At 39.0% G+C, this 18,475-nt stretch overlaps 1 protein-coding gene across 1 annotated transcript in view; it reads left to right on the top strand.

Moving 5' to 3' along the window:
* The window catches only part of GPC6 (glypican 6), a 723,711-nt gene that overhangs the window by 564 nt on the left and 704,672 nt on the right, over positions 1-18,475 (top strand). The gene's annotated exons all lie outside the window — the stretch shown is intronic.

The following is an 18,475-nucleotide window of genomic DNA, read 5'->3' on the forward strand; positions in this document are numbered from 1 at the left end:
CCGGGTGTGTGCGTGTAGATAAAGATTAAATGCACAAACTAAGGGGCTGGGGGGTAAGTAAAAAGGGGTGAGAATGACTGGGACACAGGCAGGCTCAGCCGCGTTTCTGTTCGCTGGCCGAAACTTCTTGAGAGTTGCAGCTGGGCGGCGAGAGGCAGCGGGCAGCTCCGCAGTGGCGGCTGTCCCCGCTGCCGCCCTGTGCCGGGGAGAAAACTTTGCCCTCTGCCCGCGGGCACAGGGCGTGATGGAGGCGGCGGCGGAGGAGGAGGAGGGCGAGGAGGGCGAGGAGGGCAGTCCTGCTCCCCTGCGCGCCCTCCGCGGCCCCGGCCGGCAGGGTCGCCCCTTGGAGGCGCCGCCGCCGCCGCAGCGCGGATCGAGCAGAGGCACCGGCTGCCGGGGAGAGGCACCCACGCACCCGCACACACAGCCGCCCGGCAGCCTGCAACTTGGCTCTTCCGTCTGTTCAAACATGCCTACAACAGGTTACATCGCAATCCGCCTACGAAGGTGTTGGGAACAGTTTTTTGTTGTAATTCCATTTCCCTGCTTTTCCATACAACCTTATCAGTATTGCATCTTTAAGACTGAATGAATAAAAATACGTTTGGGGCTGGAATTCATTTAGCAATCGGAGCGCGTCACAAAAAGAGAGCTATTATACGTGAAGGTACGAGCCGGGGCTGCTTAAATCGGACTGCTTGAGCCCTCAAAAAAGGTTTATGCTTCACCGCTGGCACTTTGCTGTTAGGTCCTGCTATTTGTAGAGTGAATTAGATGCTCCTCGGTTTGCTCGCTTCCTCTTGAAAGTTGGAAGCAGTAGATTTATCTTCTTGAGGTGAAAAAATGCCACAGTTATTCACTGTGTAACATTTAGCACTTTACATGAGGAATGATGAATGTAGAAAATCTCAGGACAGCGAGGCTGTAGTTCACAAAGATACAGGGAAGGTTGTTCCGTGTTGCACCTTCATCCCTCAGGCTTACTGATTCTCTGGTCTTTCTGTGCTTTTTCCTGTAATTTATATTCAGGTTGCTCATCAGTTATATGAAATCATGAAATCTCTCCTGTGAGCCACAGATCCTTTGAATATGCAGTCATGCTTTCCCTTTGCTCTCTGTTACACCAGCTGCTTTCAGACAGAATGGTAGGATATCCTCTGTTACATTAAAAAAAGAAATTCTAGTACATTTCAGACTTCTAATAACTTTGGGTAAACACTTGTTGCTTTCAGCTCACTGAGAAGTTTTATTGTTTCATATATTTTCTGAATGTACAGTGCAAAGTCGACAGCAAATTTTTAAGTAAGCCCAGCATTTACAAGTTTCTGTTGACATGTATCAGGGCAGAAAGACTCAGAGTAATTAAATATTTAATAGTAGTTCAATTCAAAATTACTCCACAGTTTCCCGCTAAGTTTTATAAGTAAATCTGCTTTTATGATTAAGTACATGATTTATGGGGGTGTGAGTTATTTTTTCTGAGCTTCCTGTTGAAGTAGTTTGATATTTTTGTGGTTTATATTCCTTTTTGCTCGTTGATGTATCAGCTTTTGAGCAGTTCTGTTTGTAGCTGTTCAGATGAGTTGTAAGACTAGGGTTGCTTTAAAGTGTGTTTCTAAGTGTGTTGTTCTTGTACAGTGCTGCAAGGTGGGGTAATAGCTGTTCATATAGCATGGGCTCTTGATAATGTTAAAGCTCTGCATTTGCTACCCTGGTGTGGTGTTGGAAGTGTAGTTAAAGCAGTCCATTTACAGGTTTGAGAAGCTTTCTTCTTTTTTTTTTTTTTTTTTTTCTTATTCAGTCTTTTTTCCATCATTCTGACTTGGTTAAGGAAGCAATTTGTTAGTGTTACAGAAGTGTAGTCTATCAAAGGCCTCATGTTTTAAGGAGTTCAAAGAACTTTATTACAGTGTTATTTCTGAACAAACATTGTGTTTTCAAAAGATTTTGCTTCAATGTATTGATAATATGATGATAAATAGTAATACACTGCGTGCTTTGATTTAACAGTAGTCATGTTTTTTGTTGTAATTTGTTCAAAAGCTATTTTCTAGCTACAACTGTTGAAATGATAAACTGAAGACAGTGTGTATGTACTAAGGCAAAATGTTTATGTACTGATGTAAAGAGCTGTTTAAATTATAGAGGCTATGGACATAGAGGGATCTCTCTGTTGGATGGAACTGCAATGCAAGAGACTTGTTAGATAACTTCTGTAGCATTATTTATACTGTCACTCACTTTTGAACAGAGATGGTAGAAGTTACAGATGAAGAAAGTTGTCAGTTTTCGCTCTGTAAGGAAGAGTTTTCCTACAGTATTTTGTTGCATGTGAAATATGTTGAAGTTGGCAATAAAGTGACTAGAGTTGTTCACTGTATTTTTACAACAATGCTAAATTGTTCTATGTGATTGTATAGAACATATCTGTTATCACCCTTCTGTTTCTGACGTCTTGTCTAATAACCACATTCTGGTGCTGTGACCTTCACTGGAGTACAACACATAAAGTTGCTTTCTGACATAGCTTAGCAAAGTAAGTCCTCCATAAAGGAACTTTACCTCAGAATGGGGGGCAGAGGAAGAAAATTTGAAGTATACTTGGTATGCTGCTGTGGGCTTAATTCCGTGCATCAGTCACGTGCAGGGTGAGTAGCTGGAGCTCGCAGTGTGTGCTTGGCTGTCCTTGACACGGGCTCCTCCCTGAGGAGCTGCTCTCGCTACTGTCTGAGTGGAGTGTCCTGTGGGTTAGAAAGAGTTCTACTGTGACACTCAGGTTGCCATGACCCAGCATTCATGAGTGTTTGGAGGAAACTTTGCAGGAAATGTGTTGCTCTAGGAAAGTCTGTAATTTGAAAGTCAACACCCAAGAGAAAAGTCATAGAACATATCTTTTGGCAATACTTGTTTAACTCCAGCCATGCCTTCAGTAACTTACATTGTCTTAGAGGAAGTAATGAAAATGAAATGTCAAAGTTGAGGTTGGGTTGTGCCCTTCCCTCAGAATTTTCTGAATGAAGTGAATGTCTGTGTAAAGTAGTGATTATGTCTGCTTTGTGCCTTTCCACTTCCAAGGTGAAGGATGTGGGGTTTTGTGTGTTGCGGTTTTGCTTGGGATTTGTTTTTTTGTTTTCTTTGGGGGCTTTTTACTATTTGCTGAACAATAGTTTATTTAGATAAAAACTAGAACTGTTCTGATAAAGCATCCAGCAGTAAAGATGTTGAATTCTAAATGCTTTGTAAGAGGCAACTTTGTTCTCCTGCACAGACAGATGATGGACGAGGTGAGATTCTGGCAGCACAGTCACCATAGTCAAAGTGACTGAAATGAAAGCAGAAGCAAACCCTTAATTTTGAAGGTCAGGAGTCACTTGAAATTGTGCTGTGATGAATAGGCTTTATACTGGCATAACACAGAGGCGTTGACTGAAGCCAGCAAGCATACATAATACAGTTGCTTGTAGCTCCTAAGTGGTAATAATAACAACGATAATAATAATAATAATAATAATAATAATAATAATAATAATAATAATAATAATAATAATAAATACCTCAGTAGTCATGCATGCAATGGAGCTATTAGTCCATGTCAGATGTCCCCAAGATATTCTTTCTGAATGTTTTGCTTTCGTACTCTAAAATGCAGTAATAGATTGACAGAATAGGGAAGATCCTCCTGACTGAGTCTGTATCCAAGTACTTGTTCATTAATACCTTCTTTTACTGTTTCTCTGCTGCTCTCACTGAGAGCTGTGAGAAGAAAGTGCCTGTAGACCAGGAGGTAGATGGGGATTCACAGACAGACGCCTTGTGAGGTTGCCTCAGCAGTATTAAAAAAGAAATAGCCTTGCTAAAATAAATACCATATTCAGTGCAAATTTGTGAAATCTGTTTTGGGCCATTAGACATTAATTCACTCTTGATCTCCATGATGGCAGTGAAGATGGACATGGAATTTCATGTAAACTTTAAACTTCCTTTTTGTTTGAACATTGTTGTAGTTGTATCCTCCACATTGTGTGTGATCCCCTCTCACCTCTGTTTGCAGTTGCAGTAATTGCAGCATCAAGAGTCTCTCTGATCACCTCTCCTTATGGCCTCCCTTATTTTCCAGCTGTGAGTGCATGATGCATGCTAATAAATTGGCATGTGCATGTGGGTGTTTGGAAGTGCAGCCTTCCTAAGACCTTTCTTTACTGTCACTTCTGTACATATTTATTGGTTTGTATGTGACTGATGCCATTAAGGGGAATGCAACTTATGTATGCACATCTAAAACCTAAAGGTGATGTTTGTAAGATCGGGGCCTTTGCGAAGAAATAGCATGTTTTTAATGCTTATAAATAATTCAATTTTGAATGAGAATTTTATATCTCAGCATCTGGAGTTTCCCAGTGTGACTCTATGCTAGAGTAATTTGGAAAGAGGGACTTCAAAATAGAAAAGGCAATGTTTTAATAATGAATGTAATTATGAACTTCAGTGTATAGTCTCTAATCATCTCTTTTATTTCTGTTGTCAGTCTGATTTATAATAAAAAACATGCCTAAAGTACAATATTTTCTACACTTCTAAGTGCTAATGTGTTAAACTGTTCTAAAGCTGTATTAGTACTTTTTTCATCATGTGCTGTTGTGAAATACTCCTAAGATTAGGTGGTGTTCAGACACCAGAGGTCAAGCACTATGTTAAAAGCTCAGGCCATTCTTTTTTATATTACTGCAATAAAGAATATATTCATTTCATTTATATTACCACTTGGCTCTCATAAAAGGTCAGTTTCAGCTGAATGTACAATTACTTGCAAATGGCAAATCTTATAACAAGCGATCAACAATAAAAGCTTTTCTGGGTAATTTGTCTTTAAAACTACTACCTGCCATTTCTTTTGAATGACTTGAGCATCTTGCAGTATCACTTGGAGATCTCTGCCTTATTCCCCACGATACATGTAAGAAAACTGTGCATACTAATCTTCCTTTCTGCTTAGTAAAGTAAAAATGCATAATTACATTAAAATTTCTAGTTGAAATAACAGGCTTGGTGCTTAAAACTCCATTATGGTATCAGAGTATCAGCATTCCCATTACTAGCAAAATGAAATTACTTTTCTAGTGAACTATGACTGTATGCCCCCTTTTGTACCTATTTAATGGGTGCTCTCTCCCTGTGAAGGGAACCCGCATTCTGTGGTTTTGACTGTTCATGCTACCAGCCATAATTATTTTAGCAGTTTAAATATGTGTAAAAGAATTAACACTTCTTCAGAAATTCCTAAGAACAGCATATAAAGGTTGGTTTTTAAAGGCAGAGTTGTTATTATGCTAAAGAGAGAGAATACATTATAAGATGCAAAAGGAATTTAAAATGTGTTGCAGATGGCAAGAAAACATATGCTGGTAAAATTCACAGCACTTTATTCCTCTGTATATAAAAATGGCCTAAAAACCTACTGAAATCAGGATTTGCTTTCTTCACTTCCTATTGCTCTAGAGCTCCAGCACACATACTAAAAAATGAGCTCCCATTAATAAGAACATTTCTAGCTGTTGGTGTAGGAGGCTGTCACAAAGACCATCAGTGCTCTCTGACGAGTTTCTTTTGGCTAACGTGACCTTTTCCTTCCAGCAAAGTGGAACAGCAGCACTTTATTCTGTTGAGCAGTTGTGGAACACAGGAGGCACGTGGCATTTGGAGGCAGGTGCTGCCAAAGATGTGCTGGAAGAGGTTCCCTCTGCAGGTGGGACTGAACAGGTGACAGCAATTTGCGTCCTACTGTGACATCCGCCCAGCAGAGCCAGTCTCTGTGGGCAGAGTCAGGGGTTGTGGGTTGTGCTGGGAGGGTTGCTGTCCCCTCCAGCCACTGTGAAACCTGAATGTGCAGGGAGAGGCTCTGCAGCACAGCCCCAGCTCTGAGATGGGATGGAGACCTGCTGGCCACTTGTCCTGGTCCTGATTTTCAGGGTTGGGCACAGGAACTGCTTTCAGTGCCCCAGAAAGAAGCAGCCAGGGCTGATACTCCTAATGCAAACAGTAAATTGCTCTCCAGCTCACCTGGCCTGTGAGGTCTTTCACCTTGTGCTTCTAATGGCCTTTTAACAGTGTCTCCAGCTGAGCAGCAGATGTAAAGGGTACTGAGCATCTCTAGCTGTTTTTTTTTTCCTCCTGAAAGAAGCATTTCTACAGATGCTTGACAAACAGTGGAGCCTTGAACCTGCTCACTGACCTGTTGGGTTTAAAATACCAGGGCAAACCTCCCCAAAATAAGCGGAAGTGTTGACTGCTTTTAGCAGGTGCTGTGGAGTGGCATTAAATAAGTTTGCTTACAGAGGAACACATGGTATCTCTGTGTGTGCATGTATGTGCGTGCATAGGTAAAGTTACAGCTTTTACCTGGGGTGGCTTCAAAGTCCCATTTAAGGACCGAAAGAGCTTGATAAGTTGCACGTTACCAGTACAGGTGCTTGCAAACCAGGTTGAAACTTTGTTTTATGGGCCCATCTGACCAACACCTGAATGCAAACATTAGGCACAATAAAAAACTACACAGGACTCACTTCATATATGTCAGAAAGACCAAAGGCTAAGTCAACCATGCTAATCCTACTGCTTGGGAAGTCCGATTAGTTCAAGCTTGATGCTTGATTAAGTGCTAGGTCTTATAACCTGCCTTGTAAGTCAAAAGCTAGACTTCTCTGTTGCCAGAAACAGTTTCTTTGCCAGTCTGTGCAGCTCTTGATGTGTTTATAATGGTAGCAACATATTTATCTGATGTTTTTAGCCCTGTCCCCATGCTCATGTGTTGAATTTCTAACATGCTAGGGACTGCAGGATCGTCTTTTTGGCATTTGTATGAGTTGGCCTTGAAGAGAAATCAGTGCATGGGGTGAGGCTTTCGTATATCTTGGTATCAGATTGTGATGTGCTATAGTGGGAGAATGTATGTGGATACTGCTGTAGCTGGAGAACTGTGGAGGTGTGGGGAAGTACTCCAGACATGGCAAAATACAGTCTGTAAATGCCTCACTGTGGTTCTCATGTCAAATGGCTGTGGATGGCTTTTGAGTTATTGTTGGTATCCCTCATGACCTTGGAGTTTGTCTTTGAGAACAGTAATTAATACAGGCAACTAAAATGGCTTTCTTAAACAGGATTTATGTTTTGAGAAATGAAGCATAACAGTGGGGAATGGATCTTTATGTGCAGTATCCTACCAAAAGTACGACAGTGGTGCCTGATGGTCAGATGGCCAGGGAGGCTCTTGTCATACCCTGTGTACATTTCCTGTAAGTACTTTTCTGTTCAGGATTCAGGTTTCCCGTCTTCAGGAAATGTTTCTCTGAGATGCTGACCTGAACTGGAAAACTGATCTAATAGCAAATTCACCAAAAACCATCTTGAAGTTGCTCAAGATATTATGTGGAAATACTTGAAGTCATGATGAGAACATGGGGCTGACGATCTTTTGGTGTCCTTCAGGTGTCTTACAATTCTGTTGAAACTGCTAGGGAAAGTTTGTCCATCTTTTCGCATGTGTCACTGAAACACAGCGTGGCAGTAGTATAGGGCTCTTAGCAGTGTAGTTCAGAAGAAACTATTAGCAGCTGAACATTCTTGGCTGTTATCTCCACTTCTGTTCTTGCCTTTTTAACTGCATCACCATCAACTGTACAAGCCATACTAGCAAAGTCATGTGTTTTCCAAAACTGATGGAGCTGAACACTTGCCTGGGATGAGGAAATGTACTTAGAGGATGTTACTGCCTTAGGGAAACTCTTGTTTGTTATCATGTCGGTGTGTAATAGTTAATGTGGTCAGTTTAGTGGGTGTCTGCTGATTTTATGGCATGTTGAATTTGGAGGTTAGGAGGCAAAGGGATTAGGTTGTTAGACCTCGTGTTTGTATACTGTTATTTATTGCTGTTTTCATGTTTCAAATCTTTTCTACACCGGAGGGTGACCATTCCCAACTCTGTGCACCTTTGACCTTACAGTTGTGCTCACAGTAGCACTGAAATAGAGATGGTTAAAAGCAGTGGCAAAATGCTTCTTTGTATGTCCTAAGTATCCAATTGTCAGCTGTGAGACTTCAGATGTTGAACAATTTCTAAATGCCTTCCAGTTTCTAAGTAACCTTGTTTTTAAATGAGTGCTTGTCCTTAAGAAGCATAAACAATGCAGTGACAAATCAAAGGCAAGGGCTGATGAACATCAGAGTCCAGTGGCTCAACCTGATCTGTTTTCTCTCTGTTACAGAGGGAAAGGAGCTGTGAATACAAACAGCAACTTCATCTTCTTTAGTTACACAGAATTGATTCACAGAGTAAACACAAAATATGAATATTTAGTTCTCTGATATTAGCTTTTGGCTTTACAACTTTAACATATAAGTTAATACTGCATATAAGCAATTTAGGCTCCTTGGATGAGAATAGATATATATAATTTAATCTGTCAGCACTATCTTTGTTGTAGAGAAATATGGAAAATACCTATTGAACAGTTTCTCAGTCAGGTAATTTTTCCTTTAACCAGTTAGAGTCATTTTAAGTTACAGTACTCATATCTGGTCCATTCTTTGCATAGCATGCATGTGTTTAAAACTGTTTCCAAAATTTGATGTCAGCTCACAGTAAAACCTTCCTTAATAAAACAGTTTTTATTTTGTGAAATAGTCTATCCTTGCCTAACAGTCCTGTTTCAAAGTAAAACAGGGAGGACAGGTAACACAAATCACAATTGCAAAGTCATGTTGGCTTGACCTAGAGGTTTAGGTGGTTTTGAGCAGAAAATCAAAATCTAATTTAAAAATGAAAGTATTTAAAAGAATGGCACAGGGGATGTTTATTTATTGAATCAGTAACTAGCAGGAACAGTAGTCCTTGATCATTACTATTCCAAGAGATGTTTTATGTGCTTACTGTGGCCTGGCAATAAGCCCTGTTAATGGAATACCTGGAACATAGCTAATATTCACTGATTAAAGACAAACACCTGTCTTTGCCATGTAGCATGGCTGATGAAGTGGGAAGACTTCCAGAAAGGACTTCCTGAAACTGAATGCTGAAACAGTGATTAACTTGTTCTTAAAGCTGATCTTCAGAAGTCCTGTACTGTTCTTTAAATGAGAACTCCAAAGCCTCTTTCTTCTTTCACTACTAAGAGAGCATACTAAAAGCTGTGTGTGAATTGATTGCAATCAGATTGGCTCTGAGGCACTTGCACACTTCTGTTTTTAGTTTTTTGAGTTAAAGACCCCCCCAAACCTTATTTTTGCCTATCTGCCTCCATTGAATGCAACTGGTGGAGGAATTTGATTGAGAATTAATTGGAGAGGGTTTTTTTACAAAAGTAAATAGAGCAGTAAATGATCAGAATTTAAAATTGCAATTTAATTGTGAGAAGCACTGAAGAAATGCAAGGAAGGAACAGTCCTATCTACAAAGAGGTTCCATTTTACATTTATGTCAGTATTTCTTCATGAGACTTACAAAATCATAATTTCATAGTTATGTACATACTGTTTAAACCTTTCTCTGTTACATAGACATCAAACATAAAACAAATAAATCTGCTGCCTAATTTTTTAGATGTCCCTGTAAAAGATGCCAGCTTCATATCCTGGTGAGATTCAGCAGTAATTGATGGATCGTTTGTGGATGCAACTTTGTACCTTGTTAATTAGCAATTTAGAGTTTGAGTTTGCTTTTTAAAGCAACTCCAGCTGGACACTGTAAATCATTGTCTAAAGCATAGTCTATGCTCAGCACAGAAACTGGACAAACCACAAACACTTTCCACCTTGTATACCAAAATCTGGTTGCTGGCGAATACTTAAACACATAAATACAGGTCTGTGCTGAAGTAAAGCTTTTTGTATCTGATGAACATATTTAAATTGCTCCTTTCACAACAGACTAATTCTGTCTCTTCAGCCGAGAGGAATACATGGAAGTATTATGTCCACAGTGTATATATATGTATATATATATATATTTATTTATTTATTTATAAACCCCTGTATCCAAACAGCTCCTTACATTCAAAAAGTCTGCTGAGATTGTATCACATTTTGGGCTATATGTAACACTATGGATAACGAGTGGATTACAAATTTGGATTATAAGAGTTGTCTTTTTAATAGTTGCATCATTTTCCTGTCATTGTTAGTTTTTTTTCTTCCTTGAGTGTTCTAGAGTAATTTCCATTTTTCAGTGACAGGATGGTCACTGATGCCATTATCTCCATGCCTAATGGACTTACGGCTAAATCTGATTTTCCTCCAAAGAGGAAATGCTACAGAAGTTCCCTGTCCTTTTCAACTGCAAGAAGAGCAAAAAGTCAACTTAAGATGAAGCAAATTCTACACTTAAGAATGGATTCATCCAGATTTTATTCTGTAATGCCAAACAAATCTGATATCAGTCCATAAACTTCAGCTGGGTTAAAGAATCATGTGTGTCATTTTGCTATTGATTTATAAACTTTTAGGTTATTTTTATAGTCCTTTCACCATCATTATTACATTTATTGTACAGCACAGACAATAAACCTTTCTAGAAAGAGTAATGGCATTGGAAAATTAGGATCATCATCATTTTAATGGCTGTTACCTAAGTGCTTATCTTTTTGTTCCATTCTGTGGCTTGCCTGATGCTTGGAACTGGTCAACTTGTTGCATCCAGTGACTATTCAGACAAGCCATAAGAAAAGGACTGATGTAGCAAAATAAAACTTCTCAAAATAGATATTAAGGTTTCTATATCTTTATGTAAATCCAATCTAGAGATATAGAGATACAGAGATACAAAATCTGAATCAGTTGAAATGGGCAAATATGACATGAGCCATTTAAAATTTTCAACAATAAACATTTTGGGAAGTTCGTACTAACAGCTAGCAGCCACGTTTTCTGATTAATACATATTTGTATTTTTGACACGCTCATATGAAAGGCAAATTTGTAAACATTACCAATATTTATTCCACAAATATTTGTCTCATTTTTATTTCACCCTGCTGCGATCTGCAAGTGCTAATCATTGGAACCCTTTGGAGCAAAGGAACTTATCTAGTTGCATTAGATATAACAGGAACAAAATATTCAAACAAATTTTTGTGGAAAAAGTGTCTTGGTTGATCTAATTTTACAAGTAAGCTGCAGGCATGTCTTTCAACAGTGAGGAGTTAATTTGCAAAGGCGAGTTACAGAATATATTCTGAACATTTTCGCCGTTCCTTACAGGGAACTTCTCTCTTCTAAATCATTCTTTTCCATTCTTTCCGCAACACTTCTTGTTTACGCTACACAGACACATATATACACCCCCATTTGAAAATAAGAAAAAAATAACAGATAATTCAGTTTCTAAAGTTTCTTGGCATTGCTGAAACACTTATTGCTTCCACAAAGAGTTAGGCCATCACTGTTTTTACTGATACAGTTCCTTATTTTAGGCAGCTGCCTGCCTTGCAAGATAATTTCTCATATGGGTGCTTAAGGCTACAGGATACAATGCATGAGGGAAGTTAGAATATTCACTGAATAATCAGCCAGTGAATGTGATGTAGGAGAAAAACCCTGTGTGTGCTGCTTGCTGATGAGTGAGAGAGTTGAGTCCTCCCTCCACCTTTTGAGACATCTTCAAGGCAGTTTTTTGGAAGGATGCATGTGATCCATTGTTTCTTTTTGAAGCAATTCCCCTGTGCATAAATAGTATCACATAATAACCAGAAATAACGTGAGAGTGGAGATGGATGTTTAACAATATGCAGGAAGTGATAGGACAAGGGGCAGTGGCTTTAAGGTCAAAGAGGATAGGTTTAGATTAGATGTTGGGGAGAAACTTCTTAGCGTGAGAATGGTGAGGCACTGAAAAATGTTGCCCAGGAGTGTTACGTATGCTCCATCCCTGGAAGTGTTCATGGCCAGGCTATATGGGACTTGGAAGAACCTGGTTTAGTGAAAAGTGCCCCGACCCATGGCAGGGGGTTGGAACTCGGTAATTTTCAAGGTCCCTTCCAACCCAAACAATTCCATGAATCTATGATTCTGTGTTCATTGAGACAGAGAGGATGTTTAGTTTTGTGCCTGTTTTTTAGCACATCACTGTTAACTATTGGAAGGGCACATGATTATTGTTGAAGTTGAGTTTTGGGTAGGCTGTAGTTCCAAAAATGGTTTGATCATTCCTCAAACACGTGCATGAAAACAGAAAACATTATTGGAAGATGTTTTTATTTTCCTGTTCATGGGAGTGGGTGGTGGTGCAGAACGGTTCCTTCTATACCCTGATGAGGGGTTCAACATTTTGTGTTCTATAAATATGTATTTTTAAAGGAATATTTATATTTTAGGAGTAATGCTGTAAAAACAAACAAAAATGTCCCATGAAGGGTCAGCAGCAGAAATCTTGGTGTTATCTGCTAAAGATGAAGCTGTTCTCCTAAGGTGTTCCATAAAGGTTAAGGTACAGGAGAGAGGTCTTGAACATCCCATGGGTTCTGTCTGTTTCCAGTACAAGTTTTATTTTCTTTATGAGCCTCGATATAAACTTGGTACTGGGAAAAGCTTTAAAACTTTCTCCTGGGGAAATTGTTTGACTTTTGGAACACCTTAGAAGGTTGCAAAGGTATATTGCTGGCCAACAGGCACAAAATAATTTGATATAAAACTGAGCTCTAGGTTGCTGTTGGAAACCATCAAGATAATAAGTCAGTTTTAGAAAAATACAGGTTCATTATTTTTTAATTGGGCTGCTCATCAAATATGCAAGAGGTGTTCCAAATATCATGGAGTTTAAAGAAATTAAGTTCTGATGAATTCCACACACATAACATGATTAATCTATCGATTATACGCTGCTGACCCTCACAAGCAAGTTCTTCCTCCTTTTCAAATATCTTCTCAGGTGAAAAACAACACAAACATCAATTTAAGCAGTATATAAAAATGAAATGAAGTAAGTACTTAAAATGAAACTTTAACAACACCAAAAGCATATTGGCAAGATTATTTCAGGGAGCAGTTAAAATAAATGAGAACAGCTTTCCTTTGTGATTAACACCATTATATTCTCATTCATTTATGACATTATATTAATTCAGGATATTATATTCATTCAAGACTTACACAGCAATTTTCAGAGGAGCAGTGTAACAACAAAATGAGAAAAGCAATAAAAGACACAGAACTAATAATACATTTGATACTGAGAGAAAGGAGGATGCAGAGTGGGTTGGGAAAATTGGGGCATATCTACATTCAGCGTGCTTCAGAACTCTGATGTAGGAAGATGTAGGAACTAAAGAAGCATTTCTTGTGCAGTTACATAGACATAACTGACAGAGGAGGTGGATATTTGGTGGAATGCTGATGAGTGGACTTACAAGGCTTTCTAAGATTGGTTTTTTACTTTCACTTTCAGTATAAATTCTCTCCTTGTCGTTATCAATTCCAAAAATGAAACAAGGATAAAAACTCTCTTTCTAAGATTTTTGTAGTCATTTTATAGGGACTTAGTGCTGAACTCAAAAGTGAGTGTGACACTTCTGTCACTTATCTGACTGTGAGAGTGACTAACAACTGCAGCAGTCTTGTGTGATGTCTTTCTGAAAGTCCCTTCCCTTAGTGTCCTGTCTTTCACTTCCTTTCGTCCTTCCCTGAACATCCCCTACATTTTCAGCATCACTGCATCCCCGCTTTAGCACATCTCAAAGAGCTTGATACAGTCTCAAAATGCTCTTGCCTCTGCAAACATCCTGTCAGCAGTCCTTCACCTCTGGACACAATTTCCATGTGCACAGCATGCTGGGGGAAGAGTTTCTTTCTTTGACTTCTTTTTTTGTTTCATATCAGATACAACAATCTCGTTAAGAAATCTTTCTTCTTGGGCACTCATGAGTAGCTGACTCAGTGTCCTCTAGTTTTCACTGACTAGGTTACTAGAATTCTTTTACCTTTATTGTTTCTTTGCTCCTTCTCAGGAGTTAGCATTTAATTTGTGTTGCCTTTACTATAAAGATAACTTGACAGTAGATTTCCAACAGTTTCACTCCATGTTACTTTTTCCCAGTTGCTTGATCATTTTGTTGGATTTTTTTTGGTGTATGTCCATGTCCTGGCCCTGCCTGCCCCCCCCCTCCCTTGCCCTCCTGCTTTTTTAAGATTGCTCTTAGTATTCTGCTTCTGCAACTTCAGACTGTAATTTTTCCCACCAGTTACTGAAAAGAAGATATCATTTAGTGTGGTCTTCTTATATTTAGGATTTAGCCTCCTTTCAGTGAATTTTCTGTCAGCCTTTTCTTGGAGCACTTTCTGACTAAAGCCTGTCAAGACTGTTGGATTTTAGAAGGGCCAGGACTTCTTTATTTGCCCAGAATTCTATTTTCTATATTATTATTTTTGGAAAATCATTTTCTTGAAAGTTAGGCCATGTGTAAGAAACTCCTAGGGATATGGAGAGGAGTCCAGTGAGTTCAGTCTTTGAGAAGGAACAAAGCAGTGGGGAGAAAAAGTACACAACTTTGCCCCTGCAGAGCTATGTAAAAGTAAAGAAACACAGGCTGATTTTTGCATTATCTGCTGGAACAAAAGACATAATAACTAAAGTAATATTTTGTAATTTTTCTTGTTTACAAACTCTAATTTTACACTTCATCTGTAATTAGTATTTTATTCTTAGACCGTGGAAGTTAAACCCCATGGAATTCCTTTTTAAAAAAGGAAAACCAGTAGCTGTCCATCCATATTCCTGCCACAGCAGAGGTCCCAGGAGTTTTCTGCTAAAATTCTCATGTACTCACAAGAGCTGCAGAGGCATCCTTTGTGAGCCAGCTGATGGGGCATCTGTCTCTGTGAGAGCTTCAGGTAGGAGATAGCAACAGCTTCACAGTGGTCCCCTCGCTCTGCTGTGAGGTGAGTGATTAAAAAATCATGGAATGGTTTTCTGTTAAAAGGCATCACAAAAATCATCTACTTCCAGCCTGCCTTTTCTTGGACTGGGACACCTTCCACTAGACCACATTGCTCAGAGCCCAAAATAAACTGGCCTTGAAGAGTTGGAGGGATGGGACAGTCACAGCTTCTCTGGATGACCTGTTCCAGTGTCTCACCACCCTCACAATGAAGAATGTCTTCCTAATGCTAGATTAGATATTTCAGCTTAAAGCCATTCCCCCCTTGTCCTGTTGCTGCATGTCCTTGTAAAAAGTTCCTCTCCAGCTCTTCAGTAGGCTCTCTTTAGGTACTGGAAGTCTGCTATAGGTTTTCCATGAAGACTTCTCTTCTTCAGACTGAACAACCCCAAGTCTCTCAGCCTGTCTCCACAGGAAGGTGCTCCAGCCCTGTGATTATTGCCATGGCTGTCCTCTGGATGTGCTCCAGCAAATCCATGCCCTTCAGAGGAGTCATTTCTGTAATGAGCTTCCCCTGGCATCTCAGGTGGCTGCACTTCAGGCACCAGTGCCTTGCAGCCCTAAAAATGATGTGGTGTGGCCCTGGGGGTCAGGATGCCCTGCCTCACCTGACCTGCACTGAGGAACAGCACCTGTTGCCTTGTGGAGTAATTTAGTAGTGTGGAGTAGAAAAAGGTATTGGATTGGTTTGGGGTTTGGATGTAGGACATGACTTCAAATAAAGATGTTAGGAATGAGAAGGTTTATTGAACCTTTTCTTCCTCACTTCTGGAGGAGGGAGAAATATTAATAGCAAACAGCAGTAGAGATGTATTTTTGCTTCTCAATCATCAGCACTTTGGGAAGAATACAGGCAAAGGACAAAACAAGAAAAAGCAGACGCAAGATAGAAGCGGCAGGGTGTGCTGAAAAGCACTGCCTTTGCCCTTCTGCTGTAGTCAGAAAAGTCAAAATCAGAATACAGGAATGAAAAATGCCAGTCCTCTAGACTGAAGCCTGAGAAAATTGCAGTGAATATAAGCTAACTCCAAGCAAAGCACTGCTTATCTACCATTTACCATGATGTTGACTCTTAAGATGAAAAGTGTGATAGTGTATTTGGGGAGTGGAAAATTAATTCTTTTTCATTAGCATGGCAATTTTTAATGTCATTATTTCATAATTACTCCACAAAGTTTAGAGTAGGGACATTTAGCATTGCCAGTAGCTTTTTCATCTTATCGAATAGCACTGAAAAGGAATCAACGTAATGAAATCCAAATACAAAATTAACATGAAATTGCCAAAGATTTAGCTTTTTTGTTTGTTATGTTTTGTTTTGATTTGATTTATACAGATACACAGGCTTTGAGAAAAAGGTTTTTTTAATTTAAAAAAAAAATTTAAAAGGTACAGTTTCAGAGTAATGCATAGAATAAGTTGCTGCTCCCTAACAGTTTGGAACACCAGAGGCAAATGCAACTTTAGCCTGAATCAGGACTGAGGAAGCACATAGTGTGTGGCACCACAGGGCTTTCTGATATATTTAATGCTGCTCTAATCTCTTTTACTGGCCTGCACATGGCCAACAGGCACAAACTTGATTTGTTAACATTTTTTATGTTAACTGTGCTTTTAGTAGCAGTGAATAAATCCGAAATTAGGAAAGAAACACCAAAACAGGTTTTTTTAACAGTGTAAATAAAATGTAATTTAACATAGTAGCATATTGTGACTGTAACCTGATGTAAAAAGTATTACATCGGCAAAATTTTTCATATGCTATATCCTTGGGTTAACATTACATGGTGGTAAGGACTCCAGGACTGAAATTGTGAAATATAAATTGTTCATGATCCTGTATGTAAATAGTGATGGTACTCCTTGCCACTGTTTTTACCCATGGCTAATTTGCATATATAATCACTATATAAAAACCCCACATGGTCAAGATACAGCTAGTTTAGTAACTCAGGTAGGCAGAACAGCCTGGAGTTTTTTCTTTGGCATCATGCTGTAGAGCAAGAAAATAGTTTATTTAAAAATGAAAAATCCACTTACTTATTCTTTACAGAAAGTTGGTAGTTACCAGTGATGCAGATTCTGGACATAAATGAAACAAATGCACTTAATGAACCAGGTGTGGTGATGAGTGTTGCTTAAAACTTATTTCTTACACTATGACTCATGAGAAGATACTGGTAGAAAAGGTTTGCTTTGAACAGAACCAGAGCTGGATGAAAAAACCAGGAGAGAGAAATCTGTGAATTAGGGCTGAGATGCTGGTTTGATAAAACCAGAGATACTTTGTATTTTTGTATGATGCTAGGGACAAGTCAAAGGGATGGATCAAAAAAAAAAAAGTGCTTGAAAGCCCATTGGCAATAGGATCAAAAGGAAAGTAAATGGGAAATAAAGAGGAGAGTGAGGGAGAAGAGGTGCTCCATAACAGCGTGCAGCAGCCTGTGGAGGTGAAGGAAATGTCATGTGGCAGCTTCCCTTCAGATGTAAGTCTTTTATCTTTTTTTGCATTTTTTGCACATGAATTCTGTAGAATTTTATTTGCTTTCAAAATTTCACCAGGCGCAAGTGGTTGTTGGAGTATTTCTGACAGTATTCCTACTGTTTGAACTTCATAGTTGTCATTAGTTCCTTCAATAAATATTCCCTGCTGTTGCTTTGATTTTCATAATTAGTCATTCTCAATCAAGTACATTTCTCAAGGACTGAAATTGTGAAATATAAATTCTTCATGATCCCATAATGAAGAGACAATTTTAAAGGTTTTGATTCACAGTATATGTTTCAGCTAAGAAAAGAACGTGACTATGCGAGAAAGAACAAAGAGCCAGGCTCCAAGATACTTCCATTTTAGGATCATTCAGGGAATTTTTTTACACCTTCTTAAGATGTAAAGATATCCAAATACTTGAAAAACTTGGAATGGATTTATGAAAGATAGAAATCTGTATCTTAGGTGCATGTTTATATATATATGTCCCTCTATCTATCTAGAGATGGTTAAAGCAATGCTGTTAATTTGCTGTCATTTGTGAAACAATATTTTTTTACTATATATGTGACATCAGAAGGTCTCAGCATATGAAGTGATGTGTGATTCTAGCAAACAAAAGGGCAAGTGAAGTGAAAGGTGTTGTTCTACTCAGAAGTGAAGGCTACATTGCAAGTATTTTATTGCATGCAAATCCAGTAATACACTTACACAGAAATTATGAATATGCAGGCCTCCAAAAGGTGCTAGAAGGATTTTATGAAGGATTTAGATATTGAAATCTTAGAAAGCAGTTTGAGGCAGTGTTTTTAAGAACCCCAAGATCTCTGTAAAAACTCCATAAAAATCAGCTCCCCTGTCCCAGGCAGTTGTATTGGCTGTTTTGAGGCGGAAACTTCAGCGTGCTAGCCATGAGAGAGGAGTGCTGTTCTCCTGTGTACGTTCATTACCCAAAAAGAAGTGTTTGTCATTTTGAATCCAGCTGGATTTAGGCATCTGCTTAATCAGGTTTATGAGCCTGGTATTCTGGTGTGTGGATATCCTGCAGCTTCCCTTGGAAATATAT

Source organism: Ammospiza caudacuta, chromosome 2, assembly GCF_027887145.1.
Source record: "Ammospiza caudacuta isolate bAmmCau1 chromosome 2, bAmmCau1.pri, whole genome shotgun sequence".
Taxonomy (NCBI): Eukaryota; Metazoa; Chordata; class Aves; order Passeriformes; family Passerellidae; genus Ammospiza; species Ammospiza caudacuta.